Source organism: Carlito syrichta, unplaced genomic scaffold, assembly GCF_000164805.1.
Source record: "Carlito syrichta isolate Samal-C Ts95f unplaced genomic scaffold, Tarsius_syrichta-2.0.1 Scaffold288891, whole genome shotgun sequence".
In the NCBI taxonomy this organism is placed as follows: Eukaryota; Metazoa; Chordata; class Mammalia; order Primates; family Tarsiidae; genus Carlito; species Carlito syrichta.
In genome coordinates, this window is record NW_007232987.1 from 633,181 (window position 1) to 655,573 (window position 22,393).

Genomic DNA, 22,393 nt, shown 5'->3' on the forward strand with positions numbered 1-22,393 from the left:
GGCGTCTCTGCTGCGCTCCCGGACCCGGCCAGCCTCCGGGGCGCGCGTCGCTGCTGGTGGTTGGGGCTCGAGCGATAATAAATGATAGAGGATACAATGACTTTGCTGTCTCTGCTGGGTCGCATCATGCGCTACTTCTTGCTGAGACCCGAGACGCTCTTCCTGCTGTGCATCAGCCTGGCGCTGTGGAGTTACTTCTTCCACACCGACGAGGTGAAGACCATCGTCAAGTCCAGCCGGGACGCCGTGAAGATGGTCAAGGGCAAGGTGGCCGAGATCATGCAGAACGACCGGCTCGGGGGCCTCGACGTGCTGGAGGCCGAGTTTTCCAAGACCTGGGAGTTCAAGAGCCACAACGTGGCGGTGTACTCCATCCAGGGCCGCAGGGACCACATGGAGGACCGCTTCGAAGTTCTCACGGACCTGGCCAACAAGACGCACCCGTCCATCTTCGGGATCTTCGACGGGCACGGAGGAGAGGTAGGCGTTCCCGAGGCTGTGTGTGTTGCATGCTGTGTGCGCGCCGCGGGTGGGACCTGGGTACGAGAGGCGTGGTGGTGACCCGCAGCACAGATGCGGCTCAAGTTGCCCAAAGCTCTGCTGGACCAGACTTCTTGGGGCCGAGGGTCCTCTTAGCGGAGGGGAGTCATCCTCAGCGTGTTTCGCGTCCCCAAATATGCGGTTCCCCGGGCCGGACGCGGCAAATGACTGTGCGCATTCAGCCGGGAGAACGAGGGGTCTCTCCCGTGCACTTTGGTCCTGGGCCCGAGTGTCCCTGTTCAAGGGTTGAGGCCAAATTTAGCACGCGGAACGAAGACGTATGTCTCGTGCTTGGTTAGGGAAAGAGGCGAAATCCGCAGAGCAGAGCGGACTCAGTGAGGGCGAAGGAAGCTACCACTCCTTCCCGTCGCCTGCGCCCTGGGGAAGAATCGGGGGCAGCTCTGCGCTCGTCCCCAACTCCATCAACTTCACACGTGCTATCGGGCCAAGTGGCGGGAGCGCCTCACTGGCCGCCAGCATTCAGCAGAATCCCGGCGCGGTACCGAGACGCCCCGGCCTTTGCGGAGGTGGAGGTGGCCTCAGAAGCGGCGGCACTCGGACCTCCCCTGGCGTCCCGGCGGGCGTGGGGGTGCAGGCGTCTCCCTGATTCCTTTGTTCGTGGTCCATCTAGGAGCAGGAGATGGGCCTGAGGCCGACTCCGGTCCCTTGCCCACGTTTCTGCGGCACCAGGTTGCGCGCTGGGGCCCAGGTTTCCTGGAGGTCGGGCGTGAGTTGGCGCGGCTCTTGCGCATTGCCCATGCGAAGTGAGTGGCAGATGTGGCTCCGGCGCCCTGCTCCTGAGGGCTCGAGCCAGTCACTCGTTCCTCTCCATCTGGCGACTTGTTCGGAGTTTTACTGCTGCACAATCTTAGCTGCACACTTTTCATATCCTTACCTCCTCCCTTTTTTTCATCACACCCTTCCCCCCCCATGCCCATCAACTTTCCCTGCGACTCCCTTTTCTGTCCTGCGGTCTCCGGTGGGCTGAGGGAACTGAAGGGAATGCCACTTTTTCCCAAGACTTAGCTTATTCTTGGGCCTTTGTTTTAGGCGAACATGTGGAAGCTTTCAGCTGGGTGTCTTATCTGCGTTCTCCACCCATCCCTCCTCTACTCTCCCCGAGATACTGTATTCTCTAGTCTCGCAGAAGCAACTTTGCTGAGAGTGACAGACTTAGTAGGAAACGTATTTGGTAGAACTGAAATCAGTTGTTGCAGTTTTCCACCCTCCCCAACCCTTTTTGCAATCTGTCTTTCAGAATGAAAGTTTCTCACTGGTGGTAAACTTCTAACAGCTTGTGTAGTGTGGGGTCCCTGTTCCTCAGTCACAGGGTGGGTGAAGATGTGAAGTTAATTGAGGAAAAAGACTGGCATACTTGGGAGAAACACACCTGAATGATAAGGTTGTCTGTGTAATAACTGATTTGTTTTCTTGGCCTCAGTCAGAATGTCTGTATTTTGGTTTTATGAGCCTAGACTCAGTGAGAATGAAGAAAGTTGTGACTCCTGCATTGGCAAATCATTTAGTAAGCTTATATTTACTAATCTTTTTATATTAAAATTATTGGCCTGTGTTAATATGCTTCTGGTCTTAGAAAGCACAGTTTTACTTCTATGAAGGGTTTGGATGTAATATTAACACTATAAACTTTGATTTGTGGTTATCGGTTGTGATGTATTGGCATGTTTTGAGTCTTCACATGTAGTGACTGGGTGATTTAAAAGTTTTTTTCTTTTAAGCTGATATTCTAAAACCTGAAAGTTGCACACCCAAATAGGTTCTAGTTTGAAAAATTTCCAGTACTGTTTTGTAAGTATACCATACAGAAAAGGGACATGATAAGTGTTTTTATTTTACTAAAAGTATTTTTATACGTATATGACTTTTTATTAAAATTTTCTATAATAAATGAAAAGATTATCATTCTTAGCCAAACCACGAAATGCTTTTCATTGTACCTTACATTAAAAAGCATGATGTTTACAAGACAATTGATATTATCTGTACCTTTATAAATAGAATGATTGGTCTCTCCAGAACCTACTACTGTGTGTAGCCAGTTCATTCATTTTGATTTTGTGTTTTAGGAAAATGCTATAAAAGGAGTTATGTAGTTGTTATCGGGATATGACAATAACCAATGATATTAGGTACTTTCTCTCTTGCTTTTTCTTTATCATTCATATCAAATTCTGTCATCAAATTCTTGTCTTTTGTGTTGTTTAGCGCCTTTAACATTCACCAGAGGAGGGTGCTACGGTTTGATTTTGGTATAGATGACAGTTATCTCCCGACAGAAAAGAGGAAGTTTTTCCCTGAACTTTCTATTATTTACATATCCTGTCTCTAGTGTGGTACAGAAAACAAATGAGGAGTTTAATTTTATTTCTAGTAATTCACACTCATAGGATAGGCCATCAAAAATCAGGGTCCATCCACAGTTATAGTGCTTTTTAGATGCAGAAAGGACCTTGTTTATCTATTTCATCCTGTGTATCAATTTCATACCATTTGTTTAGATGAGATGCTGATGACTGGAGATGTTGTGAACTTTCTAAGTCTACCTGGCTAGTCAGAGACTTTTAGTTTGTTTATCTTTGTATTAAACCACTGGGCAAACTGGTTTGGATATTTACCTAAGTAGATGGCACCCTGGGGCCACAAGGGTGAATGAGATATAACCACCATCCTCAAAAGTTTTCAGTTAGTGAGAGAAATAGATGCCTGCACCAAAAATTGTAGTAATGGTGAGCTTAGGGTGTTATGTTAAATCTACCTGGGGGATAGGAGGCCCAGGGAAAAACACCTGGAATGTATGTATTGTTGACTGCAAGATTAAAAGCATAGGCTTTGACTTGACATCTGGCTCTGACTCTCTGCTCTGCCTTATGTTTACTGTGACCTTGGACAAGTTGCTGAAGCAGCTCTATCTGGGAGTTTCTTATCTAAAAGCTAGGGGTGATAATGCATGCAGGGTGTACCCTCATTGGCCGTATTATGCTGTACCTAGGGAAGTGCTGAATGGAGAGAAGGATGTAGAAGAAGAAAGCTCAGGGATCAGGAAGTCTGCAGTGTTGGGGCAGCAGTATCCAAGCTAGAGATACTCTGCCTGTGGGAGCCACAACTTTGTCACTAGAGAGATGTATGTAGGGCAGGGATAATTCATTAAGTACCTCCCAAATCCTCCATCTTTCCTTATTCTAAACTTCTGGTGCACTTATGATTCCTATTTATGGTTTCTACATTTCCAGACATTAAGAAAACAGCATCTTGGCTGGGGTGCAAATTTTCTTATTAGTGAAAAGGGATATTCTCTATGATTAATTGGTACATTGGTATTCTGATCTGTGCCTCAGCCTTCTCTGTTCTCTTGAGCTTATCCAGCTGTGTGGATTCTCTGACAAAGATATGTCTCTGGACTTGTTATGCCGAGAACCAGACACTAGAGTGCTGTGACTTCTAGAAGGATGTGATCTTAAAGAACCTTATCCCAGTGGTCCTGCAAGCCAGCTCCCTCACCTAACACTTCCCAACCGTGATACTGTGGGTGGATAGTTGACTGTGTGTATGTGTCAAAAGCTATGACAGTGATTGTTTTGTTGTATAACATAAACTTAAAACAACAAAAAGGCAAAACAAAATTTCCAATTATATTAATTGTGAAAGAGTTGCTATTTTTAAAGGTCAAAAATATTTTTTATCTAGGAAAATGGTTGTTTTGTGCTTATCTGTTATTTTTATCCACAAGCAAAAGGTTTTTTGTTTGGTTGTTTTTCTCTGCTTTTTCTTCTATGTAGAAGATGAATCCTTTGAGGCAGTTTTATCAGTGTCGATGGCTGAATCCTGTCTAGAAGAATGGGCTGTTATGTGTGCCATATGCTTATGGGCATTGCTGTATTAAAGGTTACATATATCTTCACAATTGACACGCAGCTTGGCCAATGGTTAAAGCACAGATTCCACATTTTGCATCAGAGAGAAGCCATGCTTCAAGTGCGTGTCAGGGGCTGCAGTCTTGAGGCTCAGCTCTTCTCAGAAACTCAGAAAGGAAACTGCTTATGGAGCATGCCTGAAGGATATATATAGTCTCATTCCCTAGATCAGTGGTTCATAACCTTTCTTGAGTCATGCTTCTCTTTGAGAATGTTAGGAAACTACAGACATAACCCCCAGAAAAATGGACATGCACATCAAATTTTGCTTATAGTTGAAAGACCAGTGGATGCATGAAACCTCTGGATTTCAAGTTAGTCTAGATAGAATAAAATCTTTTTCTGATGCATCTGGATCTGCAAGGAACTGGGTACCTGGACCCCTTCTTTGGTCCTCCAGACTTCTTCTCCATCATTTGCTTTTATTGACTTGTGTGCTGTCATTTGCCTGTGAAGTTTCTTATGAAGAATAGTCTTCCAAAGCTTCTTGAGAAATGGGCTGCAAGAATGTTGTTGAGGACATCGTTTGTTACATTATATAGTATCATTTTAATGAGGACCGGGGGATACATAGTACTCTAATGCCTTTATCTAATGTTTTTATCTTAAGGGTGCTGAATTATGTAACTGATTGGGTCATCCTGCATTTGTTGGCTATTAGAAATATTAAGAGCCAAAACCCTGACTTACCTCTAGCAAATGTGCAGACTTTTATAGACTACATTCATTTGGTACATGAACTTCACTCCCAAGACAGCTTATCTTTCTTACATTCAATTTTCTTTGATCCCATTTTTCTGTTTCTTCTCTTAGATATGTCATTCTATCTTGTCGTATTATATGTATTTATGTAAGTTTCACTGAATTCTTCTGAAATAAGGCACAGTTCTGAATAAATGAATTATGAGCAGCACAGTGAATGATCTGCTTTTAGCCGTTATAGCTGCTGTTAGTAAATGTTTGACTTTCACAAATGACGTACAAGAGACCTAGGGATTTAGTGTGGACAGATGCTTATGGTTTAAAGCACATTTTGGTACTGAAAAGAAATTTAAGATTGTTTTGGCTTACAATGGCACATTAAAATTTTCACAAATATATATATTATATATTTCCTGAGAAACTGGAACTACAGACATGCGCCACTACATTCAGCTGATTTTTAAATTTTTTTCTAGGGACAAGGTCTCTCTATGTTGCCTAGGCTGGTCTCAAACTCCTAGGTTCAAGTGATACTCCCACCTCAGTGGGATTACAGGCATGAGTCACTGCGCCCAGCCTTGAATTTTTTCTAGCTAGTTTTCAAAAGTAAGGAATTAATATATTTTGGTACTTGAATCATTATTGGTCACACATTGTTTGTGACACAGGTTAAAATGACAGAATATACCAGTGTGCTGGGATCCATAGTGGGGACCCTTGGCTGGGATGTAGGGTGTGAGGAGGGTGGAGATGCTGCTGGAACCATTGTCAGCTCAGATGCTCATGCCATATCCAGGTGCCTGGCCATGCTCTGTAAATATTGGAGAACCGCTGTGTAGGAATAGCATGAAATCCTTGCTGCAGTAATCCTGTTACTATAATCTATAGAGAGGATTGATGTTAACCAACAGAATGGAAGGGTGAGGGGAGAGGTCACTTGGGAAACCTGGGCTAGAGTAGTAAAGGTGAACCCCAGGGCTGTGGGCTGTCCTTGAAGGAGAGGGAGAGAATGAACAGGAGAACCCCCGGGTGGTAAGACTGCTGTCAGGGTTCCCGTTCCCACTACCATGTCAATAATTCTACTTAAGGAAGAGTAAAACAAATCTGCAGCAAGTTGAATATATTTTAAAATAAAGTATTTTTAAAATTATACAAGTAATATGACTACATGAGAGATAATATAGAAAGAAAATAAATTCACTCCCAATCTTATTACCCTGTCACATCCACTTTTATGATTTTGATATATTACTTACTGATCATGTAAAAATATGCATTTTAAGTATGTTTATATAGTTATAACAATATGTATAGTGTTAAATCTTTCTTTAAACTGTGACTCTTTTTTTTTGAATTGGAGTCTCACTCTGTTGCTCAGACTGGAGTGCGGTGGCTGCTCCCAGCTGCTGGGCTCCAGCGATCCTTCCGCCTCAGCCTTCCAAGTAGCTGAAATTACAGGCGCGCGCTACCATGCCTGGCTAATTTTTTGATTTACTGTAGAGATGAGGTCTCACCAATTTGCCCAGGCAGGTCTCGAACCTACGGGCTCAGGCAATCCACTCACCTTAGCCTCCCAAGGCGCGGGATTACAGGCTGAGCCACTGAGCCCGGCTAAACTGTAACTCTTAAACACACTCTGTAATTCTTTTTATTTTAAGTTTTTATATTTTTAATTCTAATGTATTTTTAAGTGATAGAGTAATAGTTTATTGAATGAATATTTGATATATTACTTAACTGCTTGTTTATTGGTATACATTTAGGTTCCTCTAACTTTTCTGCTTTTTTTTTTTCTTTTGCCCATGGTTTCTCATAGCTTGTAGGTGGTGAAGCTGGAATATGAAACTGGAGTTCAGACTTAGAGCTGTCTGCCTCCAAAGACTCTGCTATCAGTTTTTGGTTTAAGCTCTACAGAACTTCTGATTTAGGTAATAAAGTGCTGATAGTGTTGCTATGTGGATGCTGCCTGGTCTTCTCATTTCGCTTTGTGGGACTTTGGTTTCCTTGTATGATTGTGATGGCTGTGTCCCTGTGACAGAAGGTATTGTTCTGGAAAACATTCTGCTGGGAACCTTGGTAGGTAGACCTTATGATTACCTGGGGAAATCCTGTAGTTAACAAATGCTGGGGTCAGAAGTCACAGCAGATGATGCCTCACATTCAAACAGCCGTTTTCATCTACCCCATTTCTTTGCTGGTAGAATCTCTATCCCATTACTGTGAATCCCTAATATTTTTGTCTGTTGGCTAATGAAGGGATTGTATAGAAGTTAGCATAGCCAGTCACAATAAACAAAAATGATTTATGTTTTGGTTTACTTTAAAGTGCCAAAGTCTTGACTTTAGGATCAATATGTAAGGAGTGTGTATGTGTTTGCAGAATTTCTCTGTATACTGAAGTGCTGACAATATTTTTACTTTTTGAGGACCATGATTTTCTATTACATATATGATTAATTTTAAATAGCAAAATATCATTTTTTTATTTGTTTATAATGTTGTATTGGTATGTTTAGTTTGAGTAGATGTGAGCCCTGTGTTTCTATTCCAGAAGGCTACTTAATACATTATTTTCTTATCCAATCTTGAATCAAGCCAAATTTTGGTTATGACTAATTATACTCTATTTTTAATATAAACCTTTGAAGGCAAAGTTTAAATAAACAAAATAAAACATCCTTTTGAAAGTAGTTAGTATAACAATAATCCCTTTCATAACTTTCTATTATAGTTATAGACTCTCCTTTGGAAAGTACAAACATTTTTAGTAAATATTCATGTAGATAAAATTATGCATACCAATACACTGATATCTTTTCAATAAAGTTCAAGTCTGTGCTATGAAAAACTCTGCTTAAAAGTAAAGATATATTTCTTTATTTCTGAAACAAATCTAAAGACTTGGTTACTTGATTTCTCTGGAGATATTTTTTCTTTCCCTCCTTCTTTCTCTGTTTCTTAAAAATAGGGCCCAATTTAATGGAACTTTAGCTGTTCCAACTTTTCTAGAATAAAGGTGAGCTTTGGTAGTGGAGTCTGTTAAGAATGAGATTGAACATACTTTATCCCATTCCTAGGAGACAAGGGCTTTTCTGTTTACTCCTTGGCATGGTGCTTCCGAAGGCAGGTTTGGGGCCATTGCATGCAGTGATGCAAGATGTGCACTGTACAACAATGCCAGATAGATAGACATCATATTCTAATGTGTGCAGAACCATTTGCTCCTCAAGCTAGGCATGTATGGGTCCGCAATAACTTGGAAACTTTTCTAACTTGTACACAAGTAAAGGCACCATAGTAGGAGCTGGATTTCTGAGGCTCACAGGCTTTTGGCCATACCATCCATCATCATCATGCCCCTTGTCCTGCTCTTGTGTGAGCAGCTGACAGATGATCTATGTGTCTTAGTTGCTGAAGCAGAGACCGGTTATCCATTGCATATCATGTCAGCAAATCTTGTGACTTCCCTGCTGAAGTGAACACTTCTTTGCATTTGCTGTTCAACATTAATATTCCAGGTTTTGGTCACTATAAATGTGAGTGGGGATTTAGTGCCCCATAGCAGTACATCTTAAATATTTCAACTTGTATTTTTAATAAAAGCGTCTATATTTGGCGCTATTCTTGGATAGCAACATTTTCAATCTAAAACATGTTTTAACTTAATTTTAAAAATTTTTTTAGTTATAGAATTGCCATAAGGCAGAAACTGTTTTATTCTGATAAGTATATGCTATTTCTTTTTAATCTAGTAAGTGCTTTCATTTATCTTTTTAATTAAATACATTAACTTTCAGCTAAATTAATCACTTCGCTTTTTCTGGCTAAATAAGTCTTTTACTGACACTGTCAAGATTTTGTGGAATGGAAACATAGTAGGGCCTTTGATCAAACTGTTTGTCTTTTTGCTCCCCAGAATTGTGAAGTGAATTTTCTATAACAATTGGTTTGTGCAGGTACACACTAAATATAACTGTTCCAGAGTTTGAGATTAAGAAGTTTTTACTTCTCTTTTATTTTAACTTAGATGTTTTTCTAAATTTCTATTTAGAAAGAAGACACATTTTCTCTTTAGATAGGTCTGGCAGGGATTTTGAATTGCCATGTAATCCAAATATAGTGCCCAAGGCTTCACAGCTACATGAAATATCTATTTTTAAAGACTTTCATCAAGGAAATTCCACATTGTCCCTGGAGAATTTTTTTCCCTGTGTTCCTTTTTCTCAAGAAGTTCATCTTTATACATGAACTAGGTCCCTTAGGCTTAAGCCTGGTTTTCCTAGTCTGACCTCAACAGAGAGAGATCAATTAACATTAGGGTGCTACTTTTTTTCAAATCAGTAAAAACTACTATGATTAATAAATATGCTCCCCATATTTACATCAAATTTATGGGAGAAGTACTCATCTAAAAAAGAGATACAATATAATTATAGTAGATAGCAATGTAATTGTAGAAGTAGTCATCGCAAAACAGTAGATACAATGTAATATCTATCAAAGACAGAATAGTTTCCTGATTATCAATAGTAGTACCTATTTGTAAAGAGCTGGTTTGACAATCAAGAAAATGTCCTATAACAGTATTACAGGTTCATTGGCTTTGTCTTTTATGTCCATTATGAAGGGCTTATGCTACAGATAGGTAAGTTCTAGCTGGACATCTAGATGGTGATTAGTTGAAAGATTTTGGTTGCAAGTGACAGAAAACTCAAGTGAAGGCAGCTTAAACACCAGGTACAGTTATTATCTCACATAGTGAAAGGTGTGGAAGTGGATTTTGATCTAGCAGCTCATGACTTCAAGCCTCTAGTTCAGTGTCTTAGAAATTCCCTTCACTTTTCCCTCATGGTTGCAGGATTCTTTTTCCATTTTGATTTTTGATTCTGGGGTATGCATGCTTGTTGGTTACATGGAAATATTGTATAGGTGGCCCATTCCCCAGATAGTGAACATTGTACCCAATAGACAACATCTGAACCCTAACCCACCTTCCTACCTTCCCCCTTATTGGTGTCCCAGTGTTTATGATTTCCATCCTTGTGACCATTTAGTTCCTGCATATGAGTGAGAACATGCAGTGTTTGGTTTTCTATTTCTGAGTAAGTTTACTTAGGACGATGATCTCCAGCTCCATCCATGTTGCTGCAAAATGCCAGGATTTCAGTCTTTTTTATGGCTGTGTAGAATTCCATGGTGTATATATACCACATTTTCTTTATCTAGTCAATTGTTGGTGGGCACTTAGGTTGGTTCCATGATTTTGCTAGTGTGAATAGTGCTGCAGTGAACATGCAAGTATGGGTATCTTTTTTATATATTGATTAATTTTCCTTTGGGTAGATCCCTAGTAATGGGATTGCTGGGTCAAATGGTAATTCAGTTTTTAGTTCTTGAGAAATCTCCATACTGTTTCCATAGTGGTTGAACTAGTTTACAATCGCAACAGTGAATGAGTGTTCCCTTTGCTCCACAACCATACCAACGTCTATTGTTCTTTGACTTTCTCGTAATTGCCATTCTGACTGGTATGTGGTGATAGCTCATTATGGTTTTAATTTGGATTTCTCTGATGATTAGTGATGTTGAGCATTTTTTCATATGCTTGTTGGCCATTTGTGTGTCTTCTTTTGAGAAGTGTCTATTCATGTCCTTTGCCCAGCAAGATGTTATTCTTTCAACTGCTACAGCCATTTTTGTATAACTACATCCAGAGACATGAGAAAGAAATTGTATCTGTCCTGTGTTATTCTATAAGTCTGAAGAAACCTTTCTAGAAAGTACTCTTTACATTGTGTAGACCAGAGTTGTTACCCACTAAACGAATGACTTGACTGAGGAAATATAATCAGCATTATTAACTCTGACTTTGAATCCTAATTCACCCTGGATCTAGGTAGGAGCCTAGCCTTCCCTGGAGGACGTGACACTAGAGTTTTGTTAGCAAGGAAGAAGGGGCAGTGAGAATGGTTGTTGAGTGGGCCACACAGGTGAGAAGGGGGTTTAACCACGGTGATCTAGACCATTCCTTGTTCTGCACATTGGCAACCCCATTGGATAATGTACAACATTGACATAGAGAAAAGGAACTTTAGAGGACTTTAGAAAAGGTTAACCAACTTATTTTTGGATTGGCTTAGGGATGGTTTTGCCTGAGAGCTGAGATGTAAATGTGGTATCTTAGGGTCCCAACAAGTCTTAAAAACCTATCATTAGGTATTTTTCTAATTCAGGTTTTCTCTCTTTTCTATGTGAAATAGCAATATGGAGGGGTCTGAGTGTTTGGAGAATGACAAAGTGAATTTATTTTTCTCTAGTATGTGACTGTATATTCAGTACAGATAATGCTACTGATAAATGTGGAAGTATCACAGCCCTTCTTCTATTGGCTATCCATTTCTATTTTACTATCATCTGTTTTAGACAATGAATTTGTTGATCAAATACAGTAGGATTTCTATTCCTTAATTTTTGGATGTTGTAAGTTTTATTATTTTGTTTTAAAATATTTGAATCTACTCCAGGCCAAAAAGGGGATTCCTGGGAGTGTAGGATTTTTTTTTTTTTTTTTTTTGAGTCAGAGTCTCACTCTGTCTCTGTTGCTGGAGTACAGTGGTATGCTCACGGCCACCCCAGCCTTGACCTGCTGGGCTCAGGCGATCCTTCTGCCTCAACCTTCCAAGTAACTGGAATTACAGGAGTGCAGTTACACCTGGCTAATTATTTATTTATTTATTGTAGAGACAAGGTCTTGCCATGTTGCTCAGGCCAGTCTCAAACCCGTGGGCTCAGGCAGTCCTCTAGACTCAGCCTCCTAAGAGTTCTGGGATTACAGGCATGAGCCACCATGCCCGGCGGGTAGGATTTTTTGTGTGTTCATTTTGGAAGGGGCAACCTGGCAGTGGTCTAGGCTACTGTGAGAGTGTAGAATGTGAGCAATTTTTTGTGTAGGCTGCATTATGCACTTGGAGTAAATTCTGTGTGTGGATGAAGTACTCATTCTGCTGCTGTTGCTATAAATGGATTACAATGAAGCCATCTTTTCATTATGTTTTCTTGTCCGATTATTGCCAATTTATAAAATTGCTTACTGACTAAACTTTCTCTTTAGCATTAGTAGGTTTTTGGTGATTCATGCTCACTCTACTTTTTTTTATTTTTAAGATATGCAGTCATATTCACTAGAAATAATGTCATTTTGTCTCCTACTTTCTAGATAATTGTACTTCTTGTTTTTGCTTCCTGCCTCATTGCATTAGCTAGAACTAACAGAGCAATGTTTTGTAATACTGATGATACTGGATGTTATGATCCAGTATCATCATTGGTATTACAGAACATTTTAAAAGTTTGAGATGAGGGGAATGTGAAATGTCTTCAGTTTTTGGATAATAGGGTAAAATTTATTTACTAATATAATACAAGATGAAAACCAGTGGAAAATTAAGAGCCAAAGAAAAAAGGATAAGCAAGGTCCACTAATAAAATTCATCATCACAAGCGTGGACTAAAACTTAATATAGATATGATGCTGAAAACCAGTATGCACTGATTACACAAAGGGAAGAACAAACACTGTTTTTCTTTTTCCCTTTGGGGAAAATTATCATCACTAGGTCCATCTCCAGGAAATGATAAGGGTGCATCCATGTAAACAATCGGCAGAATGTCTCGTTGCACAGGCCACTGAATCTGCAGGGTAAAGGCCTAGCAAGATAGACTCTGAATCCTTCCCCCTTGATCCAGGGGAGCGGGAGCTCTGGCACCATATGCCCTGGCACTTCTGCCAGCTTTGGGGAAGGCTGTCCTTATTTTTTTTAGGATTTCCTGTGCACAAAAGTCTTGCCCTAATTTCTACTACCTGTCCTGTAAGAAAACTGTGACTGCTTGCCAAAGAGTCTTCTACTGAGTGGGGTTAGGTTCTATTTGGTATAAAACACAATATCATGTCTAGTCAGTTTCCCTTGAAAAAAATCTCTCAAATTCCCACAAGGCACAGTGTACATGATTTTGTACATTTTATTCTGTAGAATAATATGTGATTATAAATGAGTAATGTCTCACTCACTCAAGCGGACCTTGAGCAATTATCATAATACTTTAAGAAAAGAATTGTCAGTAGTGGGAAACTGCTGGGGGGGGGTGGATTCCAAGTAGTGGGAATCTGCCAGGGGAGGGGGGCACACTTCATTAATAAGGGCACCTGCATAATGAGCATTTGTATACCTAAACCTGAATTGTACCCCACATACTTAAAATAAAAAAATTTTAAAAAGAAAAGATTATATATTTCTGTAATCACACTGAGGAAATTTAATCTCTTTAAAGTTTTAAAGATACAAAACAGAAGAAATATGTGACTTTTTGGAATTAGGAGTAAGATTAATTTATCTTGATTATTTTTATAGTTGGTTTGGGGAAGATCATGATAATGCCATATTGAATGCTTTATTTTTAATCTTTAAGTGCCAGCCATAGCTTTGACGCCAGATGGGAGCAAAGGGATGGGCACCCAGTCTGGTAATTTATATTCCATAAATTTATATTTGCTTTCCTTTTTCTTTTGCCTGTGGTTTGAGACCTTGGAGGATTTTATTCCCCAATAATTTCAGAGGAGAGAGCAATTGGGATTCTGACATTTTTCCTACTTTGCTAGCAACCTCTGAACATCTGATTGGTACCTTTAACCTAACCTGTTTTGATACGCATCTGGGCCTGGATTTGTCTAAAGGGGAGATACGCAAAATGACAGGTAATTCTTGGAAAGAAAGCTTGTCTTTCCAACATTTAGAAGATCTAGTGACTGCTGCTGAAGAAATCATAGGGGTTAGGAACTGGGTGGAGTCCTAATGGTGGCCAGAGAAGCTCTGTACCTTCAGGTTGGAGCCACTGACCGGGCTCTGGTTCACGGAACCACAAAGAGACAGAAATTGTTTATCCCCAAAGGATTATGTAATGCAAACAGATTTAGACATGAAAGAGTACAGGCAGGTGTGTACTTTGGAAATGTTGCTTAAGAGAGAATTCTTTGGTGAGAAGATAGTGAGGTTTTTTTTTCCTTTATTCCTAGGATAACAGTAGGAATGCCTGACTGATGTTCCCATTTTGCCACAGAGAAGTGCTTTGGACAGTGTAGACTATGTACACCATTTCTGCTTTCTTCCTATGTAATACATTTCCTTTTGCCGTGTGACACTTTTTCTAGTCTGGATTTCTGGAGATACCCAGGCCTCGTATTGCCATTCTGATGGTTCGCTTTCAGGCCTCCCTTCTTTGATTTTTCTGTGGGATCTGACTTTCTTGACCATCTCTCCCCGGAGACTTGCCTCCTGGCCTTCATGGCAGCACATATGTTTTCCTGCTCCTCTCTGACTTCTCTGAGGGTTTCACTCCCTTCTCGTGCCTAGGTTCCAGGCAGGGCTGTGCTTAGTGTGTTGGTCTCCGTAAACTTCTTTGCAGCTTTAATGGCTGCAGTGTCCTTTCTGAGCACAGGGCTCTCCTTCCATCTGGGGCCCAAACGTGCTGACACATTTTCTTTCTGGCTGTCACAATGATAACCTGTCTGAAACCAAGTTTGTCTCTTCTGTCCCTACATTAATTTCCTCTCCAAAGTTGTCTCTTCCTCTTGTGGCAACTTTCTGCTCGCAGCTCCCCACTTTGGAAGTTGCTGTGTTATCTTTTGCTTCCCTCTTCATGCACATCCGTGAGACTTTCTGTCGTGTTCCCCATTCTGGTCTCCATCTTTATAGCTGCACTGCAGCCATGCTGATTCAGCATCATTTCAGCCAGGGTTGTGACAGTGGCTTCCCAGCTGGTCACTTTGTCTCTGGTCTCTCTCTCCACTCAGTGATATCTCTGATAGATCAGTCTAACAAACCCGCTGGGTTATACATTGTTTCTTTTATAAAAATCTCTGATCTTCGGCAGCCATGGTTTATTTAACTGAAATCTGTTTTTTGGGTTCTCCTTTACCTTTCTCAGTCATATCTTCTGTTACTTCCCTATGGAAAACTCTGCACTACAGCAAAATCGATCTCTGTTATTCACTGAATACCTGATGGCTGCACGTGCCCACTGTTGCTACTTTGTGAACTCACAGCTATGGGAAAGTGGAATGAGAAGTCCCAGACTTGTATCTTGTCCTTATTTCTTTTTTTTTTTTTTACTTTTTTTTCTAATTTTTATTTTATTTTATTTATTTATTTATTTTATTAGAGATGAGGTTTCACCATGTTGCCCAGGCTGGTCTTGAGTTCCTGAGCGCAGGCAATCCTCTTCCCAAGGCCTCTCAAAGTGTTGTCTTGTCCTTATTTCAAGGCTTCCCTTGGTTTTCAGACAACCTTGCTTGACCAGAAAGCCTTGCTTGACCATGTCAGCTCCCTTCTTGGAATTAATGGCCTGTTGTAGGCAACGAGACATTTTGTGGTGTTGTTCATTTTAGGGTATTTTTCTTCTCCAATGAGAGTTCAACTTCCTGAACTTCGCATCTCAGTTACGTCCCCCTGGTGGACCCTTCACTGTTCTGGGTGCTTGTGTTCTAATGACAATGATACCTTCAAATAATTCTAGAAAGAATGATGCATAACAAATGAAAAGGGAATACCAAGTTGTGTGATGGTATTTGCTGTCAGTTATATCTGCTGGGAGCCAGAGGGCTTTGCTTCTTCTGACCACTGAGTGCCCACACTGGCCAGGTGCTTTTATGATGTTCTCTCCCAGAAACCTCCTGGCCTTTCGAGGCAGCCATTGTGAACCCCATTTTATAGGTGGGAAAATTGAAGCTACTGTGTGCCCAGGGTCACACAGCTGCTAAGTGGCAGAGCTGGGACTGAAATCTCTTCTATGTCTAATTGTAAAAGCTGCCCCCTTCCCTTGTTGTGTGCCATCAGGCCTGGCATGGTGAGGCATTCGTGTGGGGTTCTACTGTTAGTGCTCAGGTTCTGGCACTGTGGGTGATCTGTGGTAAATATTTCACATTACAGGAATGAAATTAAGTTGAGGGGATAAAGTAATTTGCTTACACAATACACTCATGCTTATTCTCCTTGTTTTTCTCATTACCTCTCACAGCTTGCATTGTCTGGTCCATCAAAAAGCCCTTTAAGTAATGACCAAGGATACTGGGCACAGTGGCTCATGCCTGTAATCCCAGCAGTTTGGGAGGCTGAGGTGGGAGGATCACTTGAGCCTAGGAGTTCAAGACCATCCTGGACAACGTAGCAAGATGCTGTCTCTACAAAAAATTTAAAAAGCCAGGTGTGGTGGTGTGCACCTGTAGTCCCATCTACTTGGGAGACTGAGATGGAAGGATCACCTCAGCCCAGGTTGAGGCTGTGAACCATGTTCATGGCACTGCACTCCAGTCTGGGTGACAGAGTGAAACCCTGACAATAATAATACTAGCAATAATAATAATAATAATAATAATAATAATAATAATAATAGTAAAATAACAACCAAGAGAAATGCAGATGGAATATTTATACTAAATTCTTAAGATTATTTTAGGCAAGTGGTTGTTGTCAGTTTGACAGGTAACTTTGGTGTGAGGTAGGTGGTTTGAGAATTAGGATTGGCTCCTGGGAGGAAGCTGGGCAACATTTAGACATAGCTCAGTCTGCGTTCAAAATGTGGTTCAGTTGTTTGGTTAGGGGTGTTATGGGATACAGCGTATTAGATATGTCTCAGTTTTCCAACATAAGTATAAGAACATGTCCTAAAACTCAGTGGAAAAAAAATATTCAATCTTCAGTTTACTTTCCCCAAAGCGACATGCAAAGTAAAATGATACATAGTGTTTAGTGAGTATCAAAGAGTGAGGAAATGTCAGTGCAGGATTTTTGCTGCCTGGGGGCAGACACAATGATTCATAGACTTGAGATTTGGAGCTCAAACATTCTTGGTTTGTAGTGAAAGAAGACAGCTATTAGATAAGTTGCATGACAGAACAGAAAATAGCTTGTTGATGGTGTAGAAATACTTTAGAAAGGAATACAAATTATCTACTCTATCTGATTTACCTAATGCACGCTCTCTCTCAATCTCTCTAAATGAATGAATGAATGAATAGGCGACTAAGTAAGTAAATAAATAAATAGGCAAGTAAATAAATACATAATTATCCTCTACATTAATTGTTGTATTAAAGAAATAGCATTTTAGAATGTACAACATGAGGAACTTGTAGAATTCTCACATACGAAATGGACATTTTTTACTTTGGGAAGCTTTAAGAGTTATACTGGAAATCTGAGTAACTCAGTTCTTAACAGGTAACACCAGTAGCTACCTCTTTTTAAGCTTCTCCAGCCATGGGAAACAGAAGTTACTCTCTCTCTCTCTGTGTTTTCACTCATGCAATTATCACTAATCCTCATTTCAAAGAAACATGGTCTAATAGGATGAAAATGTGATGTTTCCTCAAGGAGTAAGTTAAACTTCCCATGGTAGTGGTGAATCTAAGCTGGAAAACATTTTGCCTTCCTTCAGCTGAGTAGGAGTTATGGCTGTGAATGTTTAGATTTGCATTATGCCTATGATTTTGTGGTTTAGTCATTGTATATCTGCTTTCAGATATTCTCTACTACCTTGTTGCCTTTTCCAGATTGAGTGTCCCATAAATATTTGTCAAATTAATGTCATCATGGAATCGGTAGAGATTAATACTATGAAGGGTCTTTGGTAGCCTTTCCATTTCTTCTAGTATGAGAGTTTAAATAATTTCAAATGTATGCTTTTATTATTTTTATTGTTTTGAGACAGGGTTTTACTTTGTCACTCAGGCTAGAGTGTAGTGGCTCACTACAGCCTCAAACTTCTGGGCTCAAGTGATCTTCCTGCCTCCGCTTTCCCCGTAGCTGGGACTATGGTTGACTAATTTTTTTATTTTTTGTAGAGACGGGGATTCACTTTGTTGCCCAGGCTGGTCTGAATTTCTAGGCTCAAGCAATCCTCCTGCCTTAGCTTCCCAAAGTGTGGGATTACAGGTGTGAGCCACTGTGCCTGGCCTCTTTTTATTTTTAATTGTGGTAAAAATTTCATAACAAGATTTGCCTCATAATCATATTAAGTGTATAGTTCAGTAAGGTTTAAGTATGTTCACATTGTTATGCAATACTGTTATGCAACAGACATTTAGAACTTTTTCATCTTGGAGCACTGTAGCCCTATACTGATTAAACATCTCCTCACCTCTTCCTCCCCACAGTCCCTGATAATCACCATTATGCTTCTGTTTCTATGAATTTGACTACTGGAATCAGTCAGTATTTATCTTTTTGTTACTGACGTATTTCACTTGGTATAACATCTTAAAGATTCATTTATGTTGTAACAGGTGACAGGATTTCCTTCCTTTTTATGACCAAATAATATTCCATTGTATGTATATACCACATTTTGTTTATTCAGTCATTCATTGATAGATATCTGGGTTGGCTATTGTGAATAGTGCTGCTGTGGACATGAGTGTGCAGATACCTCTTTGAGATGCTATTTCTCAATACTTTTGGATATCTGCCTCAAAGTAGACTGCTGGATCATGTGATAGTTTTCTATTTTTAATATTTGAGAAAGTGCCAGACGTTTTCAATAGTGGTTGTACCATTTTACACTCCCACCAGCAGTGCACAAGGCTTCCAATTTCTCCACACCCTTGGCAATACTTGTTCTCTATTTTGGGCTAGTAGCCATCATAATGTATGTGATATCTTATTGTGGCTTTGATTTGCATTTTCTTTAGTGATTAGTGCAGGTGAGCATTTTTCATCTGCTTATTGGCCATCTTTCCACATGTTTGTTGGCTATTTGTATATCATATTTGGAGAAATGTTATTCAGGTTTTTTGCCCATTTTAAAATTAGATTGTTTCTGTTGTTGTGGAGTTGTAATTTTTTTTTAATATATTCTGGATTCTAACACCTTATCAGATAGGTGATTTGCAAATATTTTCTCACATATTTCTAATACATTTGTGTAACTTTTTATATTGATATAATTTCAAACTTACAGAAAAGTTGCAAGGTGAGTACAGGGAACTCTTGTATGCTCTTTGTTCAGAATCACCCATTGTTTTTTTAAGGAGCACCTGGGCTACTTGACATTATGTTGAGCCAATCTAAACACAGTGAATTACTTGTGGCTATGGGAGAGATAAAACTGTAGACATGGTCTCTGTTTAAATATGCAAAACAAATAAGAATGTTTATGAAGTAACAAGTGCAGGTGAGGATAATATACACAAAACTAAAGGTGAGAGGGGACAAAAAGTAAGAATAAATTGAATTATTAGGACTAGAGACCTGTCCCAGAGGTTTTCGACATGAATTTGTTTGCCCCACCCCAGAGAATTTTTGGTAATGTTTGAAGACATATTGTGTGTCACAACTGTGGGTGGCACGGGGAAAAGTTGTCCCCCTAGCGTCCAGTGGGTAGAGGCCAGGGATGCTACCAAACACACTGCAGTACGTAGGACAGCCCCAGGCAACCCAGCAGTCAGACTTTGTGGAAAACCAGTCTTGAGAACTTTAAAGATTTTGGGCCCAGGAGCTCCCTCAAACTCGTTCAGAGCTTGGACAGTTGAAGACTGTGCTTGGTAAAGTATATATTATGAAAAAGTATTTTTTTCCTTCTTTTTGTGCATAACCCACAATAAGAGGGCTTCGTTGGCCCACTTACTATAGATTTTCTACAATAAACAGTCTAAAAATGCTTTCCCTGGTTGTATTTTGTGTTGCAGTCACTTATAGCTAATGTGTTTCTGTTATTACATTCTCTTTTCTTTGCTACTTTCTGCTGTAAAAAAAAATAGCTAAACTCTGAGAAAAGGAAACATCATTATACAAAAGCTCTTAAAGCATAGAGGAAGAAAGGGATGGTGTTGGGAGAATGTGACTTAAATGGCTTCCTTTCAATTCTTGATTCACTGCAGAGAAGCTAGGTGTCAGTTCTGCTTTATCACACACCCTGGGAAGCTGGGAGAGGAGTGGAAATAGCATGGGCTTTGAAATCCTATGGACCTGGATTTGAATCCTGGCCTATCTGTTACTAGTTGTCTGACCTTGAGCAAGTAACTTACACACTCTGAACTCAATATCTTCTCCTCTGCTAGGGGGACAATATCTGCTTTACAGAGTGGTGCAGGGCAATGGAGTACAGTAGGTAAGGATGTGGACTCTCACACTTAATCGCCTGGCTTCAAATCTTTACTCTGCTACCTTGGAGTTTTGTGTTCTTTAGTAAGTTTCTCAACTTTTCTAGGCCTCAGTTTCTTCATCTGAAAGATGAGAATGATTATAATAGTATTTACCTCATAGGGTTGTTATGGCATTAAATGATTTAATACATGTAAAACACTTAGAGTGGGGCCTGGTACGGAGTAGGCACTCAGTAATGTTAACTATTTTTAGCATTAATTTGAGATAAAGGATGTAGAGAACTCCTCTGTGTCTAGCAAATAAAAAGTGCTTGATAAAGGGTTTTTAGATATATAATTTTTAGTAGCAGCTAATTTGTTATCATCTAATGCCATTAGAACAACACTTTCTTAGCTCCTGAAGTTAATTAAGTTAGTGGGGATTGATCTTAGGAAGTCTTTAGGATGCAACAAGGAAAGTGCTTATTCTTCTACTTCCTACTTGTATCTGGCAAAGACTCCATTGGATCTTTGTTCCAAAATGTACTTAAAGAATTGCAGGCCTAGCCAAATTTCTGTGGAATTACAAGAGGCTGCTAGAATAGCCTCTTGAATGTATGGAGCAGTGAGGAAGGTTGAGGTCAGAGACAGTTATTTTTCTAGTCTAGCACTCACAAAAACATCCTTGTTGGAGAGGAAAAGGAGAGGTTGAGAAATAGCAGGAAACAGCACAGAGCTTGATTCCTTGGGATGTGGGTATGTGTCGGGTGGAGGAAGGCACCTTCCTTTCTTGATAGCATAGAGTTTTTAGACTCAGTAATTTATGGTTGGACAAAATATCAGGTTGTCCCAGCTTCTGCCAGGTATTAGGTTGTAGACAGACATATTTATAGAGCATACATGGTTCAGCCCCTTCTTGAAATGTAAGAATATATTATCTTGTTTTAAGATAGAGTTTATGGAAAGGGTTTTGTCCAGTGCCTGGCACTGTAGTGCTTTATTAAGAATTAGCTATCATCATCGTTGTTCTCTTAAACCCAATGCTGTAGTTTAGCTAAGAAAGTATAGAAATGTTTACTTTTAATTCAGCAACTGCTTCCCTTTTATTTGTTTTGTTTATTATTTTTTACTTTTTATGGAAGCTCACACATTTGAAAAGTATAATCAGGATTCTATAGCTCGGTGAGTTTTCGCCAATTGAATCAACGCCCAACTTAAGAAGCAGAACCAGCACCCTGGAAGTCCCACTCAAGCTGTGTTCAGGCTGCTAGCCCATATTTTTTAGGGAAAAAAAATGGTTTCTTCCTTTCATGACATTCAGAGCTACTCATGGCTTTATATAAATTCTTAACAGCTATGGCTGACAGCTTAGAGGTGGCCTTATTATATGCTTTTATTTTCTTTTGCTTTAAAAAGCCTGTCTCCTGGAAAGGGATTTTAATCCTGCGGGTTGTTACATTTAGCCGTGGATAGGGTGAGTGATCTTGTAGATTTTCTTCTGCAAATAGGTGATGTTCTTTGCTTTTATTTGTCCATACTGTAGAAGTTCACTGAAACCAAAAAGTTGTCCATTGTACTAAAAGAAAAGGGAAATGGCCTAGATGCGCAGACCTCTTAGATGTCCTCTCTAAAAGCATTCTGCATTCAAAAGAGCGCAGGACACATGAAAGAAATCCCGTGGTGGAGGCAGGCTGCACAATGTTGGGTGCACTCGTCTCCTGCGTCTCCTGCGATGGAACGAGGTGATTAGGCCACAGGACTGGCAACTTCTGGAAGTAACGGACTGTGTGTGTTTACTCTGTTTTTGTCTGGACATATTTAGAAAATCAGTGGTAATTTTTCAGAAGGGATCTTCTAAGAGGAAGAATAAAGATGTGGGGGTTGAGTTTGAGACCCTTTACATACCTTCTTTTTGAAATAACAGTACAGAACACATTAATTCTGAAATATCCTGGATGTCAGCCTTGCCTTGTGAATCTTGTTTAACTTCCTGTGCCTAATCATTACCCTGTGAAAAGACGTACCTGCATTTCAGGATGTCATTACTCAATTGTGGCCAGGATTTTATTTCTTCAGATTTATTCAC